At 34.6% G+C, this 10,796-nt stretch overlaps 1 long non-coding RNA gene and 1 pseudogene across 2 annotated transcripts in view; one reads left to right on the forward strand and one right to left on the reverse strand.

Annotated features, from left to right (window-relative positions):
* The window catches only part of LOC120612575 (uncharacterized), a 382,790-nt gene that overhangs the window by 176,089 nt on the left and 195,905 nt on the right, over positions 1-10,796 (forward strand). The window lies entirely within an intron of this gene.
* On the reverse strand, positions 10,512-10,630 carry LOC120612726 (uncharacterized; annotated as a pseudogene).

The raw sequence follows: 10,796 nt of genomic DNA on the forward strand, positions 1-10,796 counted from the left end.
TAGATACTCTATTTTCTGGTGCTTATCTAATTTGCTCAAAGACATTATTTCTTGTCAGGCAGTGACATCTCTTCCCATAGACAATTTTTTACTTTTTAACGAAAAAATTTAGTACATTTGCACTGTTGGCAGAAATAGGGCAGTGACAAGTTTGAGAAAAATCCAGAGATCTGGTGAGGCTAGTGTTACTGGCCACTTGAGGGACCAACTCAAAATAGCAAAGAAGGTAAGGCACTTCGATTGGCCTGCCTGGTTGTATGTCTACCCTGTGTTCTGGAGAAGTAAGCCTATCTAGTGGTATTCTGCTAGGCAGATAAGCCAGGAGATAGAAGCAAGAGAGTCAGGGCTTGGGAGTGTGAGGCAGCTCAGTAATCATTCGTTACTCTCACTGGTACACTGGCCTTTCTCAACTTCAGAGCGTGTCCTTTTATGGCCCTAGCTATATGCTAGGCATTGTTCTAAGCACTTCATCTAAATGAACTCTTTTAATCTAATTACAAGAATGAGTTCTCATTTTTTTCACTCTCACCCTATATTTATATACACACATACACACCCATAAGCACATATATATGTATTATATATGAATGAATATGTATATATTATTGTATATGTGTATATTAGTTTTTCATTTTTTAAAAAATCAAGGACATTTACATCCTATCTTCTTTTCAGTCCTTTTCTGTGAAACTCCACAGTGGCAGCTCTGGCAATGTTGTTGACATAGGGACTCTCCAGGCCATGTGCATTTACAGTCATGTTAAAGTTTTGTGTTTGCCACACAACTGCATTTTAAACTATTTGAAGGCGGTGATAATTTTGACACATTTTGGTGTGCCAGGTAGTTTATACAGACCTCGCACAGAGTACATACTGATCTTTTTGCCGAGGAGTTAGAACCTAACTAAAGTTTTGAAGAAAGAGTAAAATTATGGTTGGTAGAATTAAATGGAATCATTTATTTTGAAGATCATGTTTTATATTTTGCTCTGTCAAATCAAGATCTTTTCTTAAGACTAAAATTTCAGTCATAACTGAATATATAAATATGACTAGAAACTGTAAAATGAAATTATATAGATAGACATTTATTTAGAGAGTAAATTGCTGTACTGACTTTCCCCCTCTAGAAATTTGCTTTATTCATTTTTATTTTAAAACTAACATATTATTTTTATAAAAATATTACTTACTTCCTTTACTTGAAACTTTAAAAAGGAAATTCCACTGAGTTCAGTGTACTCATTAATGAGTCATAGAACAATTGAACAAAAGTGTGGCCATAATGGGCTTATAGAATAAATGTCAGCCCTGAGAGCCATGACACTAACCACTGTGCTGCATCAAGTAGGGCAGATACTCAGGACTTAGGGTTGACTTAATTCAGCCCTCTCTTTTTCTAGATGTGTCCTAGGCCACACAGTCAAATCAAAAACTGGAAGTCAGATTGTTGGTTTCTGGTAGTCAGGGCTTTCCACTACATTGTGTCTAAATGTAAATAGAAATGAAGTGATATTCTAGTAGAAAGACAGAATAATTTGGCTAATAATGAAAAATAACTGCATAATGAGGCAGAGGGAAATTAGTCTTATAGGTTGAATAAACGTCTAACCTAAACCATAGTCATAGACAAGAGTGAAGCTGAAACTCAGATGAGAAAGTAAGAAGTCAAGAAGTTATAGAGATCATGAAAGTCTATAACTAAAATGCATCATTTAATATTATAGATAAGGGAATTCTTAAAACATTTACTAGAATGGTTTGCTTGAACTTCAAACTAGGAAAAATAGAAGGAAAGAAAATAGTTGTTATTGACTTGCCAGCCAGTATCTTCAATTGTATTTTTTGGTTTCAACCTTCTGATACCTCTAGAATCTCAATTCACTGATGCCTAAAGTAGCAGAGTCCTTGGCAATGAGATGATAAACATTCTGTGAAGAAAAGCATGTTACTAATTGAACCTTCTTCCTCTTAGTTTTGAAATGTTACTCCACAAAGAAAAACAGGATGAGGATCAACCGCCTCTACCTAATTATTAACCAGAGGAGTCCTGCTACGGAGTCAGTTTTATCTTCATTTACCATAGCAAAAAGTCATGTGAAAGTTAATATATCTGGAAGTAACAGGATAAGGTTTTCTTCTGAGATTTGGAGATATTAATATTACAAGTGAAACAGAAGCAATTAGCAGAATTAAAATGGTTTCTTCTTTGCCAGTAGGAATAGGGGATAGAAAAAATATGACCAATGTGTATTGCTTTTCAAAATAAGGCTTTCTCAACTAGTTTTATTTTTGTTTTAATTTTTGTGCACATGTTACTTTAATAAATATTTTTTAATATCAAAAGAAAAGTAATTTTCCAACATTTTAGGAGGGGATGGAAGGGAGGAATGTCCTACTAGGAGTCATAAATTTGAATTAAATTTTAGATTTCTTCAAAGGACATGTCAGTAGCCTCCCAATCTTTTTTTAATCAATCAGAAGGTGTTCAATCAAGTTAAGATGTATTTGGCTGCTTTTCCAATGTCTCCCACCCTTTTTTCCTCAAGCTCCTTAGTGACTCATCGCTACCATAAAGGTTTATTTAGCAGAGTAAATGTGATGAGTGAAAAATTCTGTGATGTATCCCAAAGCCAAATGAATCTAAAAGCTTTTTTAGTTACTATTTTAGACTATAATACCTATCTTTCCATTTGTATAAATCACTGAGCTGCATTTTCAAACTTTTTAATATTATACTAAATAAATACAGCTATATAATACACATCTAATAATCCATTGAATTTCCCTGAAAATGGCTACTGATACATTTCTTACCCTTTTTTAATCTTCCACATTATTAGACACTCTGAGTGGAACTGCCAGCCAGTTTGCCTGAGTTGTAAATTATATGAATGTGTATACCCACTGACCACCCAGGACACAATAATGTTATTGATCATTCACATTTTCACACCTAGGCAATTATCACTGAAATTATCAGACCTTTGGAAATCTGAGCCATATACCACCAACTCATAAATCAGAGCTGGAGCTCAGTGAGGTTGAATGGTTCTGCACATGGAGATGGGATGCTGGGTTTCTTTTGCCCCATTACTCCTTACGAACCCTAGGGAGGAATACCTTTACTGTGAATCTCTTAATTGGCTGTATCCCAAGAAACTCAGCTATGGTATGACTTTCACTCCATTTGTGGAAGGCAATGTGATTCAGACAAAGGAGAAAGCTGACAGCCTCACTCTGAAGTCTATGAATATTTAATACAATATTAGGGTTGCACATGACTGGTAAACAGTGATTTGTCATGCTCAAACTGAATGAATTTTGCATTTATTTCGCTTTTGTCTTCTGAAGTCTAAATAAAGAAAAGAGTCCTTTTACCTCATAAGCATGTAATTTTTACTATAAAACCTCCTTATTTTAGTCAGTTGACAGAAAATAATTTATACTCAAAAAGGATTTCGTATAAATCCATAATTTCAAATTTCATGTTATATTTTCCAGGTGCATGAGCTGGAGTTATAATTACCAAGTCTTCTATTTCCTAATTGTAGGCATTTTAGAGATAATTTACTCATTTTTGATCTTTATTTCCTCAACCCTAAAATGAGAACTTGTGTCAAATCAGAGTGAATGTTTTATTTGGCCAGCACCTCATTAGCAAGTCAGGACTTATAAACTTGTAATAATCAGTTTTTCAATGTTTAGAGATCAGGTGGTTGTTTCCTAATGAAAATTCTTTTTTTCGGGGGGAGAGTTCTTTTTGGAAAAAAAACCCCCACAGGATCTCGCAACGCTGGGATTTGAAGGCAAGAGGCTACTGAGCCATTTACATGGGGTGTGCTCCCCAGTGTGCCACAGTCCTGCTGTTCCTTATTAGCTTGCTAACACTGAGGCTTAATGATAGTTGCCATTTACGCAGCCCTTGCACTAACTACTATTTTTTCCTACAGCTGGCCTGCTTTGCTCATTTATATTCTCTGTCTGTCTCTGTGAACGTGTGTCTACAACCTCTGGAGCCTAAACTATAAAAATTCTACGATTCATGACTTTATTTCTCAAGAAATGTTAAGAATAATTTAGCTATACAGCAAGATATTTCGTTAAGTCCTGAACTATTTTTTTTAAAAATTATTAAAAGGCATGGTAGGTGGTTCCTGGAAACCATATATAAAGGAGAGTGGTATTTTGCTGGCATCAGCTGGAGTCTGCCCAGGTCCTCGAGGCTGCCCGTAGTTTCTTGCCACATAGACTCCTCTAGTATAACTGTTTACCCACCCTATCAAGCCAGCAAGGAGAGTCCCTCTAGTTAGCTAAGACAGAGTCTTACAAAATTTAATCGAATCATGAGAATAACATGCTATTACTTTTGCATGTTCTATAGATTAGAAACAAGGCACAGGTCCTACTTGTGCTCAAGAGGAGAGAACTGCACAAAAATGTAAATACCAGGAGGTCACTCTAGGATTTGTCCACCACATGTAGTAAAACATTTTTTACTTCAATAAACATTTATGAGGCAGAGGAAGTTACCTGACCACATATAGTCTTCATCCACTTAATGATAAAGAAAGAAAACTATTGTAGTAAGTTCCTTCAAAACTATAAAGTTGAATAAGATACAGCCCCCACCTCTTAGATATTAGAGTTTAATGTGAAGGTCACAACAATTAATTTATTATTCTATTTATTCTCTAAAAAGTATTTAGAGTATGTTCAGAATGGCTTCTGAGAACCTCTTGGATTAAAATGTGTGCATTAGACTACTATATTTACATAAGACAGTAGACTAAAATTTTCAACAAATTGCTTAAAATAGATTAAATACGTTTTTTTTTGCTTAGCTCTAAGTTTAGCAGTAAAATCAATTTGATGATTGTTGTAGATAGTGGCTTCCATTCTCCACCTCTCTTTGCCAATATAGGTATTATTGTAGGTATTAAATCTACAAGGTAGAACAGTCAATGCTAGGCACAGAATAAGTCATCAATACATGTTTTTTAAATCTGTGCTTATCTTCTTCTTTATGGAACAGGAAGACTATCAACAGAGATCCTCTGAAGACTATCAACAGAGATGTTAGAGATCCTGAATACAATATTTGTAAATGCTTTAACATTACACTGAGTTTCTCATGGTGGATTATTTACGGGAAGGGTATTAAATTACTTATAAAAATACGACATGTCTTACTGTCTTACGTGAGCTTGCCACTGCCTAACACATCTTACCATTTTCCCCCGGTCCCCATACCTTTCAGGAAAAAAATTATTTCATGTCCCAAGTAGTAACACAAATTTCTATGAATCAGATTACAGCCAAAGAATTTAATTGCCACAACTCCTAAAAGATGCAAACACATGGGACACATGGGACTGTACATATAGTCTCTACTTAATGTGGTTGATACCAAAACTTCATTGGGCACTATGAGACCCTGTAATCACTGCAGAGGCAGCATGTGGCCCTTCGTTAGGAGAAAAAAGTGCTTCTTACTGTTTCAGTAAGACATATTTAGCAGGAAGAAAATGATTATTCACACTTTGCTTAAAATTATTCACTAAAATGTTCCCTGTAAATGCCTCTCTCAGAGACAAATTTCTGTAAATTCTATGTCTTTGTCAGCATATATGTGTAAATAACAAATTTAAGAACGATTTTGTCTATAGATATGCCACCATTCCTTTATTTGTTGAAAATAAATCTATAGCATATGCCCAGGTTATTTTTATTTCTTAGAGAAAGGAAAATATGGCCTTGTTTGTCCTTTTTTTAAAAAAATTCTTATTTTGTGGACAAGGCATTCCATTTTAAATTATTTAGTCGAATCAGCTTTCAACCTGCATTTTTTTTTTTTATTAAATTTATTGGGATGACATCTGTTAATAAAATTATATAGGTTTCAAGTGTACAATTCAATAATACATTATATGTATGTATATTTGTATTGTGTATTCGCCACCCAAATTTAGATTTCCTTCTGTCACCATATATTTGACCCCTTTACTCTTACCTACCTCCCCTCCTCTCGCCTTTCCTTCCGGTAACCACTAAACTGCTGTTTGTGTCTATGAGTTTTTATTTGTTTGTCTTGTTTGTTGCTTTAAGTTTTATATCTCACATATGAGTGAAATCATATTGCTCTCAACTTTTTCTGTCTGACTTATTTCATTTAGCATCATAATATCAAGATCCATCCATGTTATCACAGATGGCAGTGTTTCATTTTTTCTTATGGCTGAGTAATATTCCATTGTATATATGTACCACAGCTTCTTTAGCCAATCATCTATTGAAGGGTACTATGGTTGTTTCCATGTCTTGGCCAGTGTGAATAAAGCTGCAATGAACATCAGGATACATATATCTTTATGAATAAATGTTTTCAAATTTTTGAGTAGATACCCAGAAAAGGAGTTGCCGAGTCACATGGTAATTCTCTTCTTAATTTTTTGAGGAACCTCCATACTGCTTTCCATAGTGGCTGTACAGTTTACATTCCCACCAGCAGCGTATGAGAGTTCCTTTTCCCCTACAACCTCTCCAGCACTTGGTATTACTTGTCCTGTTCATGATAGCCATTCCTACAGGTGTGAGACGGTATGTCTCATTATGGTTTTGATTTATTTGCATTTCCCTAATAGCTAGTGAAGTTGAGCCTTTTTTCATATGTCTGTTGGCCATTTATATGTCTTTTTGGGAAAAGTGTCTGTTCAGGTCCTCTGCCCATTTTTTAATTGTTTGTTTTTTTATTGTTGAGTTGTATGAGTTCTTTGCATATTTTGGATATTAGCCCTTTATTGAGGCATTGTTTGCAAATCTGTTCTATTCAGTTGGTTGCCTCTTTGTTTTGCCGATGGTTTTTTATGCTGTGCAGAAGCTTTTTTAGTTTGCTATAGTCCCACTTTTGCTTTTAGTTCAGGTGGGGTCATTTTTAGCTGAGTCTTAAAAAATAAAAATGATCCCTTTAACATATTTTTCTCTTTATTTATTACTGATCTGAAGGATATTTAGATTTGTTGACTAAATTGGTTTTATCTCCATTTTAAAGAAAAAAACAAGACTTAAGATGCTAAGAGTCCTGCCTAGTTCCTTCTTGATAGCTAGTGCTTGAGATGAATAAAAAGGAGAGGCATGAATATAAATGTGTTGATTATGACAGTGAAAGAATCGGAAGTCTCTCTTTTATTACATCAGCTGTTCCATTTTCACACACATGTGGATATAGTACTTGAGTATTATAGAGGCACATCTTGCATTTGCAACTGGGAGAATGCTGTATGTAAATGAGACCATGCATATGCAGTCAATTCCCAATCATCTAAGTGCTGACTGCCTGAATTTTCTGTTTAGCCTTCTCCTCCAGCCATTTCATCAGATGTAGGACTCCATGAGAAAACTACTTTATTTGAAAATATTTCCTTATTTAAAATTTCTTGTTATTTTTTGTTGGGCCTACATTGTAAAATAATAAGGTGTCAGTTTATTTCAAAATTACTTTCTGAATATTTTTGCGTCTGTTGGGCAGCAGTGTTAAGTATGTTAGTGTGTTGAATGTGAGTGCACTGTAGATAATAGTGTTTTAGGCTAAATTTCAAGGATACGATGACTGTCTATAGAGAATTTTTCATGCTGAGAATCATTTTCTTCATATTAAAAGAATTTTTAACGGTCAGTTTCCTACCTGATTTATTTCCCATTATGTTATTACATATCCCCTGAAGCCAGTTTTTCTAGAGAGGCATAGCTCTAAGCAATTCGCAGCTCATTGTGACAGCAACTGGGGGATGGATACATAAGCCTGGTGCAATGACTAGTGTTTACTGCATGCTTACTGCTTAAGGGTCCAGCACTTTTACAAGCATTTTACATATATAATATGATCCTCCAGGTATGATTGATCAGGCTCCACTTACTCTACATCCTGTTCCCTTATCTGCGCCAGGGATTTTGGTCATATATTCTTATTTAACTATGATCTTTTCTTTCAGAGCTCTTATCTCATTCATGTTTATACATATGTTGGTGGGATTGTTCACTCAATGCCTCTCTCCTTTCTTGAACTCTACGATTCATGAGGAATTGGGTTTGCTTCACTTACTATTATACCCAGCATAGTGCCTGACACATTGTGGATACTCAGTAGATATCTGTTAATAAGTGAATAAATGAGGGAACTAATGCATACTGTCTTCTCCTAGGTTTTTCTGTTGTACACTGCTGACACACTTGCCTCTTTGGCCCAAAGGTGTCTTGTGTTCTGAAGTTAGGTTTACGTCAAGGACCTGTGCCCATCTAGCAGTTTTGTCTTGCTACAGGTATGGGACCTCTTGGTCTGATCCAGCTAGTGCCAGCCAAGCTCTGAGCTGCTCTACTGACCTTCCCACTTCTCACCCCTCCCTTACATCTATGGTGCCATTAAATTTTGAATTAGACACAATTGAGAAATAAGGACCCATTGTAGGCTATCACCATATTCTGTTACTGTAAGGGTCTTGTGTGGATGCATTCGGGGTTCACAAGCTCCTCTAATGTTTCGAGGTCCCTCTTTAACAGTAGCCAGATCCACTAAAAACACATCCATTTATGAGTATGAATATTTACACTAATACTTTAGTAAAATACTTTAAAATAAAGAAATGAGATGTTCTAAGGCTTTTTGATAATGCATCCCGATTACTTATGAATAATTTGTTCTGTTGATATTTGTTTTTATTAGCAATAAGCTTAAAAGAGTTCTAAAGACAAAATTTGTAATGAATGACTTTCATTAGGAATTGAAAAAGGAAGAAAGACTATATCTGCAATTATATTCTCAAATTTTTCTGTTGTAGACAAAAGTTTTGAAGTAGAAAAATTGAGATGGATAATAGGTTCAATCCTCTACATTTTCTGTGTTATTTTACTGACATAAAGAAGGTGGCTGTTATTTATTTGAAATAATATTTTGAGTTTTTTTTTTATAAAAAGGAATTGACTGTGCATTCATTAGCTTATTTATTCATTTTTAAAGACTTATTTACTATACATCAAATAAAATTTATTACCTTATTATCTATTATTTAAACAGTTGAATATTCTGTTGGGATTGTATCTAGAATTTTCCAAAGCAAACACAAAAGTTCTTGGCAACTTTTATTATTATTATTATTATTATTATTATTAATTATTATTATTACTACTTCATTATTCTTGGAACAATCATGTGAGGTTTGGATTTAATGGCATAGTAGGTCATTTACGTTTCTGCCCTGAGCAACTTAACTGAATATCAATTTGGGGCCAGTTCTGGTAGGGAATATTCTGGATGCTAAAGTGCAAAGAAAACCGAATTTAAAAGTGGAATAAAAAAATGAAGCTTGGCCTGTCAAATTGCGGTTGGGGATCTACATGTAGTGTAATGGCCTATGTGGGAATTTAAATATTTAAGATGCAATGCACCAGATATTCATTCTACTTAATAATTCTTCTCTAAGCTCAAAAAGATACTCCAGAATTCTAGTATTTTTATATTTTAATAGATTATCATTATACTTGCAGTTTCCATATACATCTAGAGAGAAAACAAATATCTAAAATTAGAACCCTGTAATAGATAACTCTTATAGCATAGCACAGTTTTTACAAAATGACCTAAAGTCAGAACCTGAGAATTCCCTTATTACAAGTAAGATGATCATATAACTTGTTGGCCAAGTTGGAATAGCTTTCAGAGCGAAGAATAGTATTTTGAAAAATTATGCTGGGACAAAAACTCTGACCATTTCAGGTAAATTTGAATGTATAATCACCATAGAAGTGAATAATTTCAGATCTTTAGCCACTTCTAATTCCATGGCTATGAAAGCACATCTACTGAAGACTATTACTTTTTATTTTAGTTGGTATTTAGGTAATATTTTTGTTTATTTGTGTTTTTATTAAATTTATTGGCATGGCATTGGTTAATGAAATTATATAAGTTAACTACACAATTCTATAATACATCATTTGTATATTGCATGGTGTATTCACCACCCAAAGTCAAATCTCTTTCTGTCACAAATATTTGACTCCTTTTCCTTTTCCCTACTTCCCATTCTCCCCTCTTTTCTTTTCCCCCAGACCGCATAAACCCATACACATAGACATACCCATTTATTTATTCATTTATCCAAGTAATGTTAATTAAGCACCTTCTTTATTCTAGGCAGCGTGCTGGATTTTTGGACAACGTAGTGAGAAAACATGAGTCAGTGTCCTTGCCTTCACATACAGTGTTTTCTAGTGTATACAGTGGAAATTAATCAGTTACACAAATTACTGTAAATTTACACTTGTGTTACAAAGAAGATGTACATGGGATTAAAAAGAGACATAAAGCTGGAATTTGATTCCTCAAAGACTTCAGATAAGCATTTTTTTCCTTTTTTAATTTAATTTAATGTTTTTTAGATGAGGTAACCCTTGGCTGACCTCACAGATTTTAAGAGTCTTGTCATCTTATAATCCCTTATTTTATTATTTTTTTATGCCTACAGCACCTGGTCTTCCTAGGTGGTCTCTCATCCAAGTACTAACCAGGCCTGACCCTGCTTAACTTCTGAGATCAGACCGGATCGGGCTTATTGAGGGTAGCATGGCTGTAGACCAGATGAGCATTTCTGAGCAAGTAACAGTTGTGCTGAGATTTAAAGGATGAGTGGAGATAACTAGCTTTGATGAGAATGTAGACCAGAAAGGGCAGTTTGCTTAAAACTAGATTGATGGGTCTATAGCCATGCCACCCTGAACACGCCCAATCCCGTCTTATCTCA

The sequence above is a fragment of the Pteropus medius genome, unplaced genomic scaffold (genome assembly GCF_902729225.1).
Source record: "Pteropus medius unplaced genomic scaffold, Ma_sr-lr_union100, whole genome shotgun sequence".
Classification (NCBI taxonomy): domain Eukaryota; kingdom Metazoa; phylum Chordata; class Mammalia; order Chiroptera; family Pteropodidae; genus Pteropus; species Pteropus medius.